At 37.5% G+C, this 19,019-nt stretch overlaps 1 long non-coding RNA gene across 4 annotated transcripts; it reads right to left on the minus strand.

The window, feature by feature from the left end:
• Positions 1 to 17,570: 17,570 nt before the first annotated feature.
• Positions 17,571 to 18,564, minus strand: LOC111912740 (uncharacterized). Of its 4 annotated transcripts, none has more exons than XR_008226580.1 (4): positions 18,393 to 18,564; positions 18,131 to 18,304; positions 17,943 to 18,051; positions 17,571 to 17,826 (listed from the first exon to the last, which is right to left on the minus strand). It is a non-coding gene; the product is annotated as an uncharacterized LOC111912740 (long non-coding RNA). The 4 variants fall into 4 exon arrangements; XR_008226578.1 differs by having other exon boundaries at positions 17,571 to 17,807; positions 18,393 to 18,563; XR_008226579.1 differs by having other exon boundaries at positions 17,571 to 18,043.
• Positions 18,565 to 19,019: the final 455 nt, after the last annotated feature.

Consider the following 19,019-nt stretch of genomic DNA (forward strand, 5'->3'; position numbering starts at 1 on the left):
GATTCAAATCGAATATCATAAGTGGTGTGCACTGTGAATTTCTTGAGCTTCAATTGGCGACATTGAGCTAGGGTTTTGCTGACCATCAAAACGAAATCCGAACCGGATTGATTACCAACATTTCGCTCAAAATTGACAAGTCCATACATGTTCCCATGGAGAGTGTACCTGTTCTTATGGCGCATTTTGTAGAAGGTAAACTTTATTCAAGAAGCAAGCAATATGGTAACACACTGATTCGATCTTCTTCCACCTCCTCCATAATTTCATCAAACTTTATTCGTTTTGGGGCAATTTTAAGTTTTTGTCCTTCCGCCATTTCAATAGCTGCAACCGAGCTCTCATCGATTTCCCTCGTGAGATATACAAAACCCAAATCAGGTGTAAATACAAACATTTCGTTTTGACCCCTACTCTTTGAAAATAAACATTTTGTTCCTATAAAAAGTTCTTTATGTTATGTTTCTTTCTTTTTCGTTTTTTATTAGTTTTCTAAAGGCTTAAAGTCTATATTACCTTCTAAAAAGGAGCATGACTTGTTATAGCCCGTTTTTATTGACAACGTGGCATTTTCTTTAGCAAAAAAAAATAATAATAATAAATATAAATATAAAAAATCCACGCAGCCTGCTGCTCAGCCCTAAGTGAAAATCCACACCCTTCCTCGTCAGACAAGTAAGGGGTACAACAACCTTGGAGAAATCCTGAATAAATCTTCGATAATATCTTGCTAAACCTAGAAAGCTTATGATTTCCAAAGGAGACTTCGATACCTCCCACTGCATAACAACCTCAATCTTGGTAGGGTTGACCAGAATCCCGTTCTGGTTAACAAGGTGTCCCAAAAACCCGTAACCAAAACTCACACTTCGAGAACTTGGCATAAAACCTCTCCCGTCTCAAAACTCCTACAAGCTCTTAAAGGTGCTACTCATGCTGCTCCCTGGTCTTGGAATAGACCAGTATATCATCGATAAAAACAATGACCGAACGATCAAGCATTGACTTGCACACCCGATTCATCAAATCCATAAATTTCGAACGTGCGTTGGTGAGCCCAAACGGCATCACCACAAACTCGTAATGACCATAACGAGTTTGGAACGCTGTCTTCTCTAAGTCTTCATCTCTAACCTTCATCTGATGATACCATGACCTTAAATCGATCTTGGAGAACCAAGATGCACTCTGCAGCTGATCAGAGAGATCATCAATCCTTGGAAGTGGGTAACGGTTCTTCACCGTCAACTTGTTCAACTCCCGATAATTGATACACATACGGTAGGACCCATCCTTCTTCTTTACAAACAAGATCGGTGCTCCCCAAGGCGAACTACTCGGTTTGATAAAAAGTTTGTCAAACAGCTCCTGAAGCTGAGAGGACAACTCCTGCATCTCTGGTGGTGCTAATCAGTACGATGCCTTAGCAATCGGGGCCGCACCAAGAATCAAATCAATCCTGAACTCCACTTGCCTCGTGGGAGGCACACCGGGTAGTTCATCTGGGAACTCTCTTACTACAGGTACAACTGAAACCGAAACCCCCTTCTCTACCTGAGTGTCAATCACATAAACATGATACCCCAAACATCTATATTGTAGATACTGTCGAGCTCTATCAGCAGAACAAAAGGCTGATCCAACATTGGTACCCTCGCCATAAATAATCAGTTCTCCCCCACTTGGGGTTTGAACTACAACTCACTGCCCCTCACAATCTATCATGTCACCAAATTTGCTCAACTAATCCATCCCCATTATCATACATACATCCCTCATAGGAATAGGGATCAAATCGATTGGGTAAGACACCCCAAAAATCTCCAAAGTACAATCCCAAAAAACGCTCGATGCAAAAATCCCATGCTTGTTAGCTATGGAAAATCGCAACATGCACTTCAACTCTCCAAGAGATATATCAAAACTCATACTGAAGGAATGAGACACAAAAGACCGACTCGCACCCGAGTCAAAAAGGACAAGAGCAGGCAAGGAGTTCACTAAGAAGGTACCTAACATAAATACAATCATAAGCATACAAATAAATATCTCGACAAAATAATAAATGGAAACATACCAGTAATGACATCCAGCACCGCCTTGGCCTCCTCTGCCGTGAGCAGGAAAGCACGACCTCGAGCCCTCAGGGGGTCCGCCCTGCCCTAGTGTCCATTCATAATCCTTAGAGTAGTCGGGGATGGAGGCTGCACCGGTCTTGCAACAAGCAATGAACAGTTGGACTTCACATGGACAACCTGATCATAGGGATAACAAATCTTGGTGCTCAGTATTGGGCCCTACTAATGAAAATCCCTAGAAATATGGCCCTACCCGCCATATTAGTGGCACCCAGAAGAAAACCGACCAATACCCTCATGAACCTTGCCACATTTACCACAAGTACAACCCCTCTATCCCCTAGATTGTGAATCATCGGGCTTGAACCGCTTCACTGCAGGATATGACTAAACAGTAGCCTACCTCTGGTCCCTCATCTGAGTCTCAATCTTAATCTCCCGTTTCCATGCGGCATCCTGAAGCTTAGAGATGGTACTTTAATGATGGGTAGACACAAACTGTCGAAGTACCTAAAACATAACACTTTAACTGTAAGCCAAAGCTTAGTGAGTTCCCCCAAAATACCACCACACAAACATATAACAAACATGCATATTGGGTCTACAACCATCGGGCTGGATTACTCCTGAGCCCACAACATGATTCTGACTTGCCTTTCTGGCCCATAACTCATGTCTGGATTGCTCTAGAGTATACAAAATAAGTTTGGCTTGCCTCTTTTTAGCCCATAGCTTATGTTTGGTTTGCTCTCAAGTTTGTTGGCTTTCTCACAGAGCGGTATTGCCTCAACCCAGCCGCACTATGTGGACATATGCATCAGATAAAACATATAACATCAAACAGATAATCATGCAGATCTTAATAGATCACTACATCATAACAATATCCTAAACTAGGATACGCAACTGTTGCGATACGAGCTTAGGACGACGGGTTCTTTCGTCTTGGATCTAGACCGGAGATCTAGAAGTGGTATCGTTAGCAAGTTCTCGACGAGATACCTAAGTTGCCAACATAGCAAAGTTGTTAGACTTTCCCCGGGAGCAAGCTCCGACGATCAAGTTAGATCAGTTGATAGGTATGAGATGGTTCTTCCTAACAGGAGAGAAGCATCTTGGTGTGTTAGGTGTGTGTTTGGCCATGGAGGCTGATTTACCAAGGTGGGAGATGCCTGAGCCTAGTGGATGCTGATAGGTAGGGCTAAGAAGCTCTAGGTTAGAGAAGATGTTTAGAAGTTGACTCTTCATGGAGGAGGAAACATTCTATTTATAGGGGAAAATTAGGTCAAGGGAGAGTTAGGTCAGGCCTTGAGCTATCCCAACTTAGGCCCAGCTAGTAAGAGAATTAAGTGTCCTATCAAACCCGTTTGGTTATAATTATTAAGAGAATTAAGTATATATTCCATTATACTTATTAATGAAAATTAAGTGTCCTATCAAACCCGTTCGGCTAACGACCCTCCACCAATCAAGGAAGTGATGGGTGAGAGTGGACACCCATTCAACCGCTATTTTATAGGCAGATTCCTTATACCCTCTTATAGATCAGCTTCGTGAATGAGACGTACTAGTGGTTCGACTGGCTTGTCTTATACATATATAATATTAGACTTTTAATTTTATATAATATAAGGGTGCATTTTAAACATTTAAAATACTAGGGTTTTTAATCTAATTTAAATTTTTCAAAAATTAATAACTTTTAATTTAAAATTTTAAATATTAAAAACCTTGATTAAATAATTATCCAAAATTAAACAATTAATTTAAATTATTAAATCAATTAAGGATTATCCATTAAATTAATTAAATTAATTTAACATAATTCTTTACCCCCTAGATTTCGAAAATAAGGAAGGATAATTACAAGATTTTATAATTATCTAGTAAACAATTAAAAGATAATTACCAAACACAACTACCCAATCCAAAACCCTAATTTGAAATCCATGACTTGGGGGAAAGACAAGGCTTTCAACCTTGCCTTATTTTCGAAAACCCTAGGGTTAGGAAACCCTAGATTTTGACTTTAAGGAGGCCTAAGGAATGGGTTCAAACACCCTTTACACTTTTCGAAACTAGGGTTATGAAACCCTAATTTGCGAAAATTCCAAGTGCTAGGGTTTAAATGCCATAAACCCTAATTTTGTCAATTTTAGCCTATTACATCAAATCTAATTGAAAACAAAAAACCATACGCTCTGATACCACTGATGGGTTTTATACATAGCAAACAATCCTATGTGTGCATGCAACCCTAATTGAAGGATCTATGTTTTCTCTACTAGACATACAAGCATTGAAAACAAATCTAGAAACCCTAGGAGGCATGTATTATTTTCGAAATCAACACAAACTAGGGTTTAGATACATACATTGATTTGTTATGTAGTAATAACAAAGAATCCTTGAAGATCTTGAACTCTTGAGAGCAAGTGCCTCAAATGTGACACCTCTAATGGCTTACAAACACTCTATGCGAGAGGATGAGAGGAAAGAGGAGGATGAGGCACAAGATTTAAGCTCTACTAGGGTTTGGAAGGATAAGTGTAACACCCAGAAACTAGAAGGCTAATTAAGGAAAGATATTATGCAAATTGAAGGTCTACTCGTTGAGTCTTAGGGTGACAACTCGATGAGTAGAAATAAGCTTTTGGGACGCGGGTTGAGAAACCAACTCGACGAGTTGGTATGGGTTTGGGAAACTCTAGATTCGGGGTTTTGCACCCTATTTAAGTATCTTAATCCCCACCTTATGGCCTCATTTCCAGCCTCCAGTGTCCAAAACCTAATCCACGAAACCCTAATGCTTGTGAGCCATTTTTGAGTGAACCTTGTGTGATTTGAAGCTTGTAGAAGAAGAAGAAGAAGAAGAAGAAGAAGAAGAAGAAGCTAGAGGATTCCAAGAGAAGATTATAGATCCAGAAGAAAAATCCCATCCTCATTATTTTCTAGGAATCATGCCTCTAACTTGTCTAGTAGTTTTTTAGATCTCCTTATTTCACTTTATGAGGGTTTTAGTCCAAGAAGCTTAGTCCTTGGGGAATAGACGTCCCAAGTGACTTACCTTTCAGATCTGAGGTTTAGAAGGGGTTTCATGGCATAAAGGTGCAAAATTTATGGCCATGGAAGCCCCATGCAAGCTTTAAGATGTTGTTATGGACTTTTAATCCCTAAAAGGCCATGCATGGAAGGAAAGCATGAAACTTTATGCATTCATTGGGTGTCCAGGGTCTAGATCTTAGTTTGCATGCTTTATTGTGGAGTATTATGGTTTTTGGACATGGAGCTATGTCTTAAAGAACTAGGGTTTTAGCTAAACCCAATAAGAAGGACTATTAGTGGGTAAAGTTTGAAACTTTACCCTTAAATGAGCATTTACAGTATGTAGTTGAAGCATGAAGCTTGGATCTGAAGAATAGGGGCTTCACCCTTTAAGATAGCCCAATCAGAAAGAGGGACTCGCCGAGTCCAGAGAGGGACTCGATGAGTTGAGTCGTGATGTCCCGTTTCTGTTTATGGTAGAAATCGAGGAGTCTGAGGATGACTTGACGAGTTGATTCGCGAAATTGCGACTATGAGTAGCCAGGGAACTCGGCGAGTCAGGGGAGTGACTCGACGAGTTGGATCGTGATTCCAGGATTCTGGTTTATAGAACTCGACAAGTTGATGGAACAACTCAACGAGTTGAGTCAACTCGGGGTGTTGACTTTGACTTTGACCAAGCATTGAATTTGACTTGGACCAGGGGTAAAATGGTCATTTTATCCTAAGAATGATTATCAGTTCTTGACTAAGTATTATGTTGGTAATGATAGCTCGGGGAGTCGAGCGGTCAGCAGTTTAAGGATCTACTAGCTAGCAGCGAGAGGTTTATTCGTGAAATTCTGCAGTCAGCTTGTGAGGTGAGCTTTCTCCAGTAGGAACGGGTCGAAGGCACCAATGCTGGCCCATTTATGTATATTAGTGTACGCTAGATTAGATCCGATGTCGGGGATAGACCGATGTAGCTTATATGTTTCCGAATTCCGATCCGATGTCGGGCGAGGCCCGGGGAAAGTTTATATGTATGTTTTCGAACTACGGTTCGATGTCGGGTGGTACCCGAGGAAGGAATGCATGATTAGTTATACTTGTTGTCTTTGTGATACTTGTATGTGCCTGGTAGGGAGGTGAGTGTGGGCGGGGTCCCATATCTCATCACTAGTTGAGTATGGACAGGGTTCCATATCTCGTTATTAGCAGAGTAGGGGCGCGACTCAAGATAGGCGGGGCCTTGAGACTAGCCGTTATAGTGTTGTGTTTGACTGTTATGTAATAGCATGATTATATGTTATTATTTGTATGCGTATACCGGGCGAGGCCCAGAGACAGGCGGGGCCTAGTAGAAACATATTTGTATACTGAGCGGGGCTCGATGCTAGGCGAGGACTAATGCCAGGCAGGGCCTGATGCCAGATTTGTCCGATGGCGGGCGGGTCCCGAGGTAGTGGGCTAGGCCCAATGTATGTTGATATGTGCTTATGTGTATGATATGTGGTAGCTTGGGGAGACTCACTAAGCTTCGTGCTTACAGTTTTCAGTTTTGGTTTTAGGTACTTCCACTAGCCAGGGGAAGAGCTCGGGATGACTGCATGGCACACACCATAACTTTTAGCCTGGGATGATTTACTATGATAATTTGATAAATGATTTTTATACATTATTTTGTTATGATGATTTGAGATACATGAATTATGATCTTTATTATGAAGTTATATGAATTATGGTTTTCTTAAATGAATTTAAAACAAAATTTTTGGACCGTATTTTTTGGATGTTTCAATGGGGGCCGAAATTCTAAGGGGTGAGGCTCTTTATATAGTTGTTGTTGCTTAGTCCCAAAGCTAGGATTTGCTGGAGGAAACCCTAATTTCCAGCTTAGGGCCTAAGCATCCCATGCACTCCTTATCAAAGAGCCTTGGACGAAAACTTATAGGTAGGCCTGGCAATTGGGTTGGGTTCGGGTTGGCGGGTCACGAGTCAGAAAACATAAACTCAACCCAACCCATATAATATATGGGTTGACGGGTCACGGGTTGGTGGGTTGGAAACCTCAACCCAACCCAATCCATATAACCCGTTTAAGTATATGGGTTCATGGGTTCATGGGTTCACAAGTTAATGGGTCAAACCCAACCCATATAACCCGTTTAATAAATAAACAACACATTTTAAAAAAAATAGGTTTTTTCAACATAAATTCATAAAATGATTAAAGTAATTAACATAAAAAAGGGTTTTCAACATAAATTCATAAAGTCAATAACATCCAAATAAAAATGAAAAATGAAAACATTCATAGAAAGCGGATGTGTTCTTCGTTCGTGACTCGTGAAATAACGACATGTATTTTTTCTTTTTCTGATTAACGAATCGCAAACATAGATTGGTCACATACGAATACGGAAGGAATACAATGATACAAAATATTATGAATACGGATGGAAATCAAATTTAATTAATAATTAAATATATCATTGTGTGTGTATATATATATATATATATATATATATATATATATATATATATACGGGTTGGCGGGTTGACCCGCAAACCCAAATAGATAACCCAACCCAACCCATGAAATAAATGGGTTGGTGGGTTGGCGGGTTGACGGGTTGGCGAGTCAAAAATCTCAACCCAAACCCGTCTATTTTCGGGTTGGGTCAATGTGGAGTTACGGGTTGGGTCGAGAGTTGCCTCCCCTACTTATAGGAGCTCCCTATAATTTTATTCCACTCCTTTCCAAGGGTCCAATAGCCCAATTTCACAACTATCAATAAATTACAAAACAGCCCCCACATTTTCAATCAGTTCCTTTAATCCCAAAATTAATTCCAAATTAATTGCTAATTAAATACTATTTAATATTATTATTTCTAATTAATATATTATTCTTATAGTATATTAATAAATCATTTTATGCACCAATTTATTATTCCAAATAATAAATTCAACATCTCTCTCCAAAAGTCATCATGTCAAGTTGCTAGAGTGAAGGCAACCTAAAAGCACTATGCTACTATGAATTCAAGTATATACCAATTATAGTTATGGGTTTAGACACCTAATCCAATAGGTGCTATGTAGCTCTAGTCGGTGGTGACAGATTCAGACCAGGGGGCGACGGTTGGACGCGGTCCAGTTGTGACGATGATTTGTGCCAGAGTTGTTGTGGTCAACGAGTGGTTCCGAAAGAGTAGCAGGTGGCAGCGAGAAAACATGAGTTTGGCGATGCTGTTTTGTCAAAGCCATTTAGTCGGAGATGGAGGCGACCAATGACGATCAGAGATGCCACATCAGAGTTAGAATTGTCCGAAGATGGTCGTTGAAGATGATTTGTTGAAGGTGATTTATCGACGATGCCATGAGGTTGCAGTCACCGATGGACATAGATGGACAAGGAGGGTGATAGATCAGGTGGGCCCCACCTATGGTGTTTTTATTTTTCATGCCAACTTTTCTCATTTCCTAATGGTTGGTCGGTTGAGAGGGCACATGTGCCTACACCTTCTTGACCGATGGCCTCTTTCATCCCTCTTTTTTTTCACTCTATTTTTGCTTTTGTCCATTGAAATAAACACATATACTTTTCTTGTGTTTTTATTTTTATTTTTGTACAATATGTATGAATGAACTATAAATGTCGGGAACTGGTAGCTTTTGAGGCAGGGTAAATGAAACAGGATGTGTTTTGGTGAAATGGGTAAACGTCTATCGTATTTATGAGGTTTTGCTGAGATTTTATGAAATGTACAAGCTTTGCAGCCATATGTATAAACAACAACTTTAAAGAATGAGGTTGCACAAAAAACATCAACTAAAAATGATTTTCTTTTAATATGAACTGATAAAGGTGCAATAACTCATAAAGCTTTCTTTCCTCCCCGACTTTCTGAATAAATCACCAAAATATGAACGAAAACTAATCTGGAAATGGTTTTGGAAGGTTTAGAAATGTTCAAATGAACAACAGAATAAATCTAGAGATATGAGCGAAAATAATAAATCAAATCTTTAGATCTGGGCAAAAACAAAGTAGATCTAGAGATCTAAGAGAAAGAACGAAGCAAATCTAGAGATCTGAACGTTTGGGAAGCAGATCTGGACAGATGTTGGAGAGATCCAAATGTATCTGAACAGATAATGGTAGAAATGAACAGATCTGGGCAGACCTAAGGCGAAGAACAACTGATCTAAACAAATCGACGGTGAAAATGACGTTGAGACCAAGAGACGGTAGTTATTCGCTCTTGGTCCCACGCATGGCACCACATGTTGCGATATGAGCTCAGGCCGCCGGGTCTTCCGTCTTGGATTTGGACCGGAGATCTAGAAGTGGTGCCGTTAGCGAGTTCCTGCCGAGATACCTAAGTTATCATCACAACAAAGTCGTTAGAGTTGCCATAGGGAGTGTGCCCCGGGAACAAGCTCTGACGACCAAGTTAGATCGATTAATAGATATGAGATAGTTCTTTCTAACTAGAGAGAGCCATCTTGTTGTATTAAGTGTGTGTTTGGCCATGGAGGCTGATCTCCCAAGGTGGGAGATGCCTGAGTGTAGTGGAGGCTGATAGGTAGTGCTAAAAAGCTCTAGGTTAGAGAAGATGTCTAGAAGCTACCTCCTCATAGAGGAGGAATCATTCTATTTATAGGGTACAATTAGGTCAAGGGAAAGTTAGGTCATGCCTTGGGCCAACCCAATCAGGCCCAACTAGCAAGGAGCTGGGAAAGACCGTCTGGGGGCGCCAGACGAGCGCCGAGCACCAAACAAGGTTGATAGGCGAGTGCCAGGCAAGGCTGGCGCACCAGGTCTTGATGTCTGGGTCATGCTAATGGACCATACATCAATAACAACCTACTGGGCCGACATTGGTGCCTACGACCTACAAGTACAGTGAGGAAACTCACATCACAGTCTGAAATAATAGTTGGACCAAACACTGTTCTGAATACTGCCTCTACTGATCACCTACACAAATACCAGGGCTATAAACTCAAAATACCCAAAATGCTCCTAGATCACATTTGGTCAAAATCCTGGTCAACCGACAAAGTTAGAAAGTCAAAAAGTCAAAGGAAGTGAAAAGCAAACTGAGTACGTCTTGCATACTCAGTCACTACGCTGGGCATAGTCACTACGTGCTACGTACTCCGTAAGGATATATTCTTTCTCATTAAGTGTTTATTCCATAAAGACTTTTCATCCAAAATCAGATCTAAACCCAAAACATCATTCTCCGTCATGAAGTTTCCATATTTATGACTTTCCATGGCTGACGAGGGAAAATGTCTTGAGGAGATAATGATGTTTAAATAGGGCTCAAACCGTAAAAATTAGGGTTTGACCTCTATCCACGTACGCTCGACGTACGCTTTAGTACGCCCAACATACTAACATAATACACATTCCTTATTAAATGAGCTACGAGACCAATTTGCAACAAATTTCATTATAAGGGTTGAAATGGAAAATACATGGCGTCTGGGTCTTACATCCTAACTATAACAACATGAAAAAATGTCTAATCTATATATATCTATTATAATAGTGAACTTTCTTTACAATATATTCATTTTAAACTCCCACTACAACTCAAAAGTCTTTTTAACTAAGAATTAATTAATAACTACAACTCAAGAGTTTTGTAACTTATGTGTACATACATGATTAATTATGTGTACTTATGAAGAGCGTCTTAACTTATGGTTAGTAAGTGATAATTATTATATTTAATTATTTATTATAAAGATATAAATAGTTCACATATGTAGATGAGATTTCTAAAGTTTGATGCATAAGATGGAAAAAAATATGTTTTGAGAACACTCAAAACTATTTATTGTGGTGCATCTATTCAAATTGAATGAGGAAGAGGAAGATACAAATTTATATTAGTGGAATAATACAATTTTTGTTTATATTATTTGAAAATAAAATGAAACAAAGTTTATGGTTATTTTTTCTTTTCTATTATACCGAGTGAAATCCCATATATTATATTTTTCTACACCAAATGAGATTCATTAAAAAATGATCTACAATAATACGATATTCACATATGATATTTGTACTATTGTGTGTGTGTGTGTGTGTATATATATATATATATATAATTTTCACTGTAGTATTTCATAGATATTATTAAATATATATTGTTGATGTTGGTTGTATTATCATGTTGAACATTAGATTATGTGTTTATGTTCGAGTTTTGTGATGAAAATCTATCATCTATTATCTATTATCTATCCATCTATTATTTATTATTTATTATCTATCAAACGTAGATTAATAGTACTCGATTGAAATAGAGAAACCATGGGTTCGTGTTGTGAAACCATATAAATCCATTGTAATCGTTGTTGTAGAAGACGATGAATAGTACTCGATTTTGATTTCTAGATTTTTGGATTTGGAGGGTAAGAAGAAGTTCATCAGAGCTAAACAACACCACCAGAGCAAGGAAAGAATGAGCGAGACCACAAATTCACGCAAGGATATAGATACAATGGAGCATGACCACAAAAAACTGGAAGAAATTAGACCTATTTGGGGCTACAACCAGGGGGTTTGGTTAGAGAAGATGAATGGGGGGGGGGGGGGTGTGCTTCACCGTCACCAAAAAGTTTCATCTAGATCTAAATTCCCTGCCAGATTTTTGCAGCCACTTCCTTTTCCTTGACCCATGATTTCTTCCCTTCTGTATTGATCGATCGATTTATCACTCGGTCTCTTTTCCTTCTGCCGCTATATCACCGTCAAATCTTCAGTCAACACCCGATGAAGACGATCTTGAGTTTTACTTTCTTTGATGTGTGTATGAGGGATAAGAGAGATAGAGGGGGGAGAGGGAGAGTGAGAGAGATAGAGATAAAATAATTGATGGTGGTGGTGGCGGATAGTGGTGGGTGGGTATGTGTTTGTATGGTGGGTACGAGATTGTTGCCAATAAGATATCTTCAGTGGATACTATCTAGAGAGAGAGAGAGATAGAGAGAGAGAGAGAGAGTGTGTGTGTGTGTGTGTGTGTGTGCGTGTGTGTGTGTCACACCCCCGAACCAGACGGCGGAAACGTCCGGGGGCTTGTGCGTGGCTTCATCTTGAAATATCATTACAGTGAATATAAATGAAACATAACATCATCATCATCACACATGTAATATAACAACATTCATTGTTTACATCGAGTATTGTATTTGAATATTACATGCCAAAATAATAAGAGTATGATGAAACAAAATATAACACAATATCCATTAGTTTGTTTCGTTCATCCTGCTTCAACAGTTTCCTAAGAATACAAGTTATTTTGAAAACGGTCAACATAAAAATGTTGGTGAGTTCATAAGCATGTTTGTGAAAATGATTTGTATAACTTTGAAAACCACCAGAAAATCTTATATTTTCTGCAAACTGTTTAGTGTGTTTGTATCAGATCTTGTATTAATGCATGTATGTTATTGTTTATTTGACTAAAAGGGTAAAGAGAATGTAGAGAGAATGTAAAGAGCATGTAAAGAGAATGTTCCCAGACAACCCGACGTTGTCTGTAAAAGAGAAAGCTGCCATACCAACCCCCGAGGTTGAGTACCAGTACAAGAATGTTTCCGAGTAATCCAAGAGAAAAGAGAATGGTCTTCCGTAAACTTCATAACGTTAATTCCTCTAAGTAAGTCGTCATAACCATACTAAATAATAACAATTTCGTCTGTCTTAGCGTTGTTGGATGCCGGTTTTGATTTTTGATTATAAGGTTTTCGTCATCCTAGACTGAGTTAGTCTAACTGTAGCAAACAGTTCAGGTGTGGGGTGTCAACCCCGTATAGATCTATACACAAATCCCCGCTCTCCCTCCAAGAGACTCTGGTTATAACTACAGGCTACACTCGTACACTTAATAGGTGCCAACCGAAAAAAATCACTAGATCCTTAATCGAATTTATGCGAAGAAAGGTATAAACTCATTCCAGGCCCAATGAACCATGTAAGTGAACCACTAAGGTATCGCTAAACATGTAAATCATTTTAAGGCCCAATTGGAACGAGATTATATAAGATGGGCCCGAAATATATATGAAAGGACAACTAAGGCCCATTTCACATGTAAGATATTTACAGGCCCAAATAGCACACAAATAGTATCCAAGGTCCGTCGCACATGTTAATGGGTCAATGAGACCCAATAAACATATAAATAGTATACAGGACCTATCAAACATATAAATGGGACACTAAGACCCAATAACCTAGAAAATGATCAAATTAATCTGTTTGTTAGTTTATCGTTGGTTTTGGTTCGAGTATTCACTAAAATAGCATAAAAGTCCACTTTTTTGTAAAAATGACGTTCTTGGCCCAATAAGCCAAAAATTTACAATTAAGGCCCAATTTTTATAAGAATAACACTTTAGTCTCCATTTTGTTCAAAAATTGTGTTGATGACTAGTTTGTGGTAAAAATAACATTTTAAACCCATGTTCGTCAAAAATATCATTTTTGGCTTGATTTTTGTGGAAACACACATTTTTCGGGTTTTGGGCTTTTCTGACCTAGTTGTTAGAAAATCCGTAGAAAATTCATCGTAAGTCAAAATTTGGATATGTAAATTCTTGACATTTGGGAATTTTGTCTACTTTGTTCACAATTTTTCTCATAATTTTTGATCACCTCAAACTAGTGTGAAATTACTCACCTTCACAGGTTGGTCCGAAATTATTTCAAATATGATAGGCAGTTTTGTAAAATTCGCCAAAAATTGTAGAAAAATCGTATGAAAATGTGAGAGTAGTCATTTTAAAGGTATAAACCTGAACTTTGAGCATGTAAAACAGTTTTGAAAAATATTACCATTAAGGGGGTCAAAACAGTTGGAGATTGGCCTAAAACGTTTCTGTCAAAAGCTGATTTTTGAGTATAAGTTATTCATGTTTGTTCACAACACTCGTTTTTGTTATTTTAAGTGTATAAATCCCAAATCTACAAGTTTACATGTATTATATGTGATAACACATATTTTTCTCAAGGTTCTTATGAAGATCCAAGTGGTAAACTCCATATTCTTAGACTTATGAAGTAAGCAACACATAATCACCAAATGATTCAAGCAAACACACATAATCATGCATATACACATAGATCTACACAAATCAACTTGTATTCTCCCCCAAAAACAAGTAAAAACCGAAAACAAGGGGGTATGAACTCACCTTCGGGTGTTGGGTTCGGTTTTTGGTGAAGAGATGAGAAGAAGTGATGTTGTTTTTCGGCCTAGTTTGTTTCTTGAGGAGACCTTCGAAGATGATATGATTCTAGGGGCATGAACAAGAGATTGATGATGTTTGATAAAAGATCTTAGCATAAAGATGAAGTTTAACATCTAAGTCATGAAGTAACTTACCAAGTTAGGATCTTTGATGAGGAACTCTTGAACATACTAGCATACTCACGAAATTTTGGAGTAAAAGATGGAAGAAACTCTTGAAGATTAGAGAGGAAATGGAGTGTAAAGATGAAGTTGGAATGAATTATTGTGTGAGAGGGAGAGAGTGGTCGAATTTTAAAGGGGAGGAGAGAGAGATTGAAGTGATGTTTGCATGGAAGACCACCATGCAAACATGAGGTGTCTTATGCACATAATTCCTCATTTATCTCTTTTTTTTTTGTTTAAATGCATAATGGATAATGGGTAATGGGTCGAAAATTTGGGCTTAAGACAAGGGAGGTAGATTAGCTTGGACCATTTCTAGCCTTGGTTCGAATTTATGAGGCCCAATAAGGACTTTTCGGCCCATTTAGGGTATCTCACAGCCCAATAGTATAAAAGAATGGGTTCTAAGGTCCATTAAGGTTAATTAGAGTTGTTATGGCCCAATAAGACTCATTAGGGTTAGAATAAATCATTCTAGGCCCAAATGGTCCAAAATGTTATAGATTTGATGAATTTATGGTTTATTGGTCCCTTAGGCTCAATAAGAAAGTCCTAGTCCATAATGAACTTGAGCTAGAATTTCTAGGGTTTCCAACCCTTATCTGCCCATATGAGATGTATTTGAATGAGCATAGAGTGTAGTATTCACTTAGAGTACAAGCCTTACAATAGATGATGGTTTCATGAGAATAGAATTTCCTAACAAAATGTCAGTTGTGTAAGAGAGAGAGAGAGAGAGAGAGAGGTGGACCCGATTTTATATTTAATAATAATTAGAGAGGGACAGGTGGAACCGATTTTATATTTAATAATCATTATAGTTTTTTTTTAGTTTGGACAAGGACTAAAATTGCATGTAAACTAGCTCAAAATGACCATCAATCTAAAAAGGTCAAGGTTTGGACTAAACCCCTAAAAAATGCATACCACAGGAAGAATTTTTGTAATTTTGTCTGATAATAATTTTTTCAGAAAAGATAGATTTAAAACTATTTAAAATATTGAAAGTTTAATTATAATGTTAAATATGGAACCTACATCAAGAGGTTTGAAAGTTAATTAAATGTTTAAATATAATGTTAAAGTCTAATAATACATTGAAATGTCAATTTCACTTGCAACTTATGGATATATTCTATTAAAATGTCATATTATATAAACTAATTAGCCACGCATTCATAATTAAAAATAAGTATAAATCAAGAAATAAGTTCACTTTTATTTTCATGTACAACCTATACTGATAGCGGGGCTATTAAAAAGATGTAATTTTAATAGTTTTTATGTTATCTTTTATTTAAAATAATCAAAATGTTTTATAACAAGTTAGTGTTAGATTATTAACTCAAAATTAGCAACAATAATATATTTTTTTAATAATAACTAGGTGAGTAACCCCGCGTTGCGGGGTCGGATGCCATCTTTTCTCATTATTTGGCTAGACTATTTGCCTCTGCTAAATTACCATTTTACCCTTCCTACATACCGTAAACCAAATTGTGAAAAGGGACGAAAACACCAGTTGTTGTTGTAAGTCTATCTATAATACTATGTGTCCCTTGAATCAAAGGAAGCATTTTGAATCTTTATCACAAATAACAGGTTTAATAGGAAAGTAAAACTTTGAATATTCACGAATAATGTTTGCATACAAATCATAATATTTCATCAGCTTCTTTAACCCCAGTAGAAACGTCCTATGTCCCTCCTTCCTCCAAGGATCACCTACAATTCTACAAACAACCATGTGTTACTTGTAATCACTAATAATAACAACAAAAAGGACCCATGTTCACTATTGCAAAAGGTGGTCATCTAACTCAATCATCCATATGCCTATCTGTTCTATAGTTTCATGTTTTTCGCAAACAATTTTCACAACCCATTTTAGCCAAGGGAAACGGCTACACCTTTGCACATAATTTTAAAGTGGGGGCCCACCAAGATCACCAAACCCTAGAATTTTAGCCAATCTAAACCCGTTTTATGCTTTTGCGGTTTTTTCCCATTGTTCTTTTTGTCTTTGATCTGGATCCTTGATTAAAGACATGAAAGGTGGATCCAGATATGAATCCAAATGTGATGAAGAGTTCCTTTCATGAAACAATCAATATAAGAACAATAAATTTAATTATCCAATTGTCTTTTGTTATGTCGATCAGCTAAAATAATAGTAAAACACAATGAGCTTTTGAGTTGACTAACTTTCTACTCGAAGTTAACCCACGATCCTAAGCATATCCCATTAGCCTAATTTTTGAGCAGTTCTATTTACTTTTTAGTTACTATAATAAGTACGACGTTTTCTTCAATTTGCTAATACAAATTTCTTATTTCATATTAGCAATTGTTACGTGATATCAACCCCTATAATTTTTAATTCAAAATATTTTGACTTGTATAAGACTCGATTCCTGGCTGTGTACTTGTGATCACTTGCGTACACCCACTTGTTCTACCTTTCCCATTTTGCCCCTTTCCACTTTTATGAAAGTAAAAAAATGAAACATAAAAATAAATAACATAATAAGTGGATGAATTAGGATTGAAAATATTATAATCCATAAGAAAAAAACTTTAAAAAATACCAATGTACTTTGGATACTATAAAAGAGCTGAGGCGATTTACAGTTTTGACTATATACCCATATTACCATATATAGCACTCTACTTTTATTTTTCTAGTCTCTAGGGGTATTTTGGTCCAAAACTGTTAAAATCAATTTTTTTTTAACTATAAAAATAGTATGGAGGAGCAGTTTGGTCCAAAACTGTTAAAATCAAATTTTTTTCAAGATTATAAAATTTGACAATGTGGCCCCCATGATGTGCATAATCTTACATGTAGGTCCCTTTCAAATTATGCCTATAATCATCAAACGTCTCATTAGATTCTGAATCTGATTTTCTGATTCATCATCATCTTCATCACCTGTATCAATCTAAAATAACAATGAATCACAGAACCTTCATTCATATCAAAACAGTTGTAACAGCAAAGATAAACTTCATCTCCAAATACTCTTAAACACAACACAATGCATTTCAATTAAATACTGAATACTTCAGTCATTTAGTGCAATCTAAACATAATACATTTTACATCGAGATAAAATACAGGCCAAAACAATATAAGTACAGTTGTGTTAGAGGTGTAAATGCCTTAGGATCCCTAGACACCGCATGAAGAGACACTGACAAGAAATCAACGGCGTAGCCTTTTGTCCTCTCGGTATCGCTCAACCATATCAGTTGTCTACAAAATTCGAACGAATCTTTGGGATCGAAATGAAGTTATTTACGTAAGCAAATGCAGAATTGTCAGAAGAGTTGGAAATTTACTGGGTAGAGATGTAGAGCGTGGCAGAGATAGTTCAAATCAGTTACGTACCTGGAGCAATAATCCCTAAATCGCTGGTTGCGTATCGATGGGAAGTCAAAAGCGATAGACAAAAGCCAACCAATTGTGTAATAGATGGACGGAAAATTCATCTGATCCTCTAAAAATAAAATGAAATTAAAACTCAATATGAAGGTAATGGCATAGAAAGAAACGAAAATAGGGTTGAAGTTCATTACATGAACCGATTGTAGACGTGGGTCCTATCTAGGGCTCGAATGCGTGAAGACGTCGGTGTTGTGTAGGAGTTGGAAGCGGTGAGTGTGAAGATGAGTAATAGGCGTCTACCTCTTCGGTTTATTGGAAGCGAGAAAGGGGAATTGATAAGAGAATGGTTTGAAGGAATCTGGGTTCTGAGATAGTGTTACAAAGAACGGAAACAGATGGGAAGCGAGAGATGAGACATGGCTGAGGAGATAAAGTAGAGTAGAGAGAACATACCTGGAAGCCGGGGTTGATAACTGTGGAGCAGTCTCCGAGTTGGCTCGATGGAGGCGGTGGCTAAGTGTCGGGGATGAGCGTCAGTAGAGACGTTGGAGTAGGAGGGAAGATAACGTGACCGGGGGTGCGAAGCAGGGTGAAGAGAGAGGCGGTGAAGGGTATGGATGGCACATTGAAACCAATGTTTTGAAAACCGGACCGGACATGGAACCGGTTTTCGTACTGGGTCGATGGTTTAATTGGTTCGACTGGTTGAACCGGTCCCAAAAACCGGATGAACCGGATCACTTGTTGATATATATATATATATATATATATATATATATATATATATATATATATATATATATATATATATATATATATATATATATATATATATATATATATATATATATATATATATATATATATATCGATTTAAAATGAAGCAACACATTTTAAGTTTTATGTTCTAATAATTTATGCGGTGTGATTATTTTTCAAATGTTTGTTATAAAAATAATGGAAAAGTAAAAGTAAAAAAAAAAAAAAAGGCTACGAACTGAAGTTGGGGAGTTTTTAGAGTTCTATATAAGCGTGTGAAGTCCATTCAGTCCTCCTAACGAAGAATGGGCTTCTCCTTTA

The sequence above is a fragment of the Lactuca sativa genome, chromosome 9 (assembly GCF_002870075.4).
Source record: "Lactuca sativa cultivar Salinas chromosome 9, Lsat_Salinas_v11, whole genome shotgun sequence".
Lineage (NCBI taxonomy): Eukaryota > Viridiplantae > Streptophyta > Magnoliopsida > Asterales > Asteraceae > Lactuca > Lactuca sativa.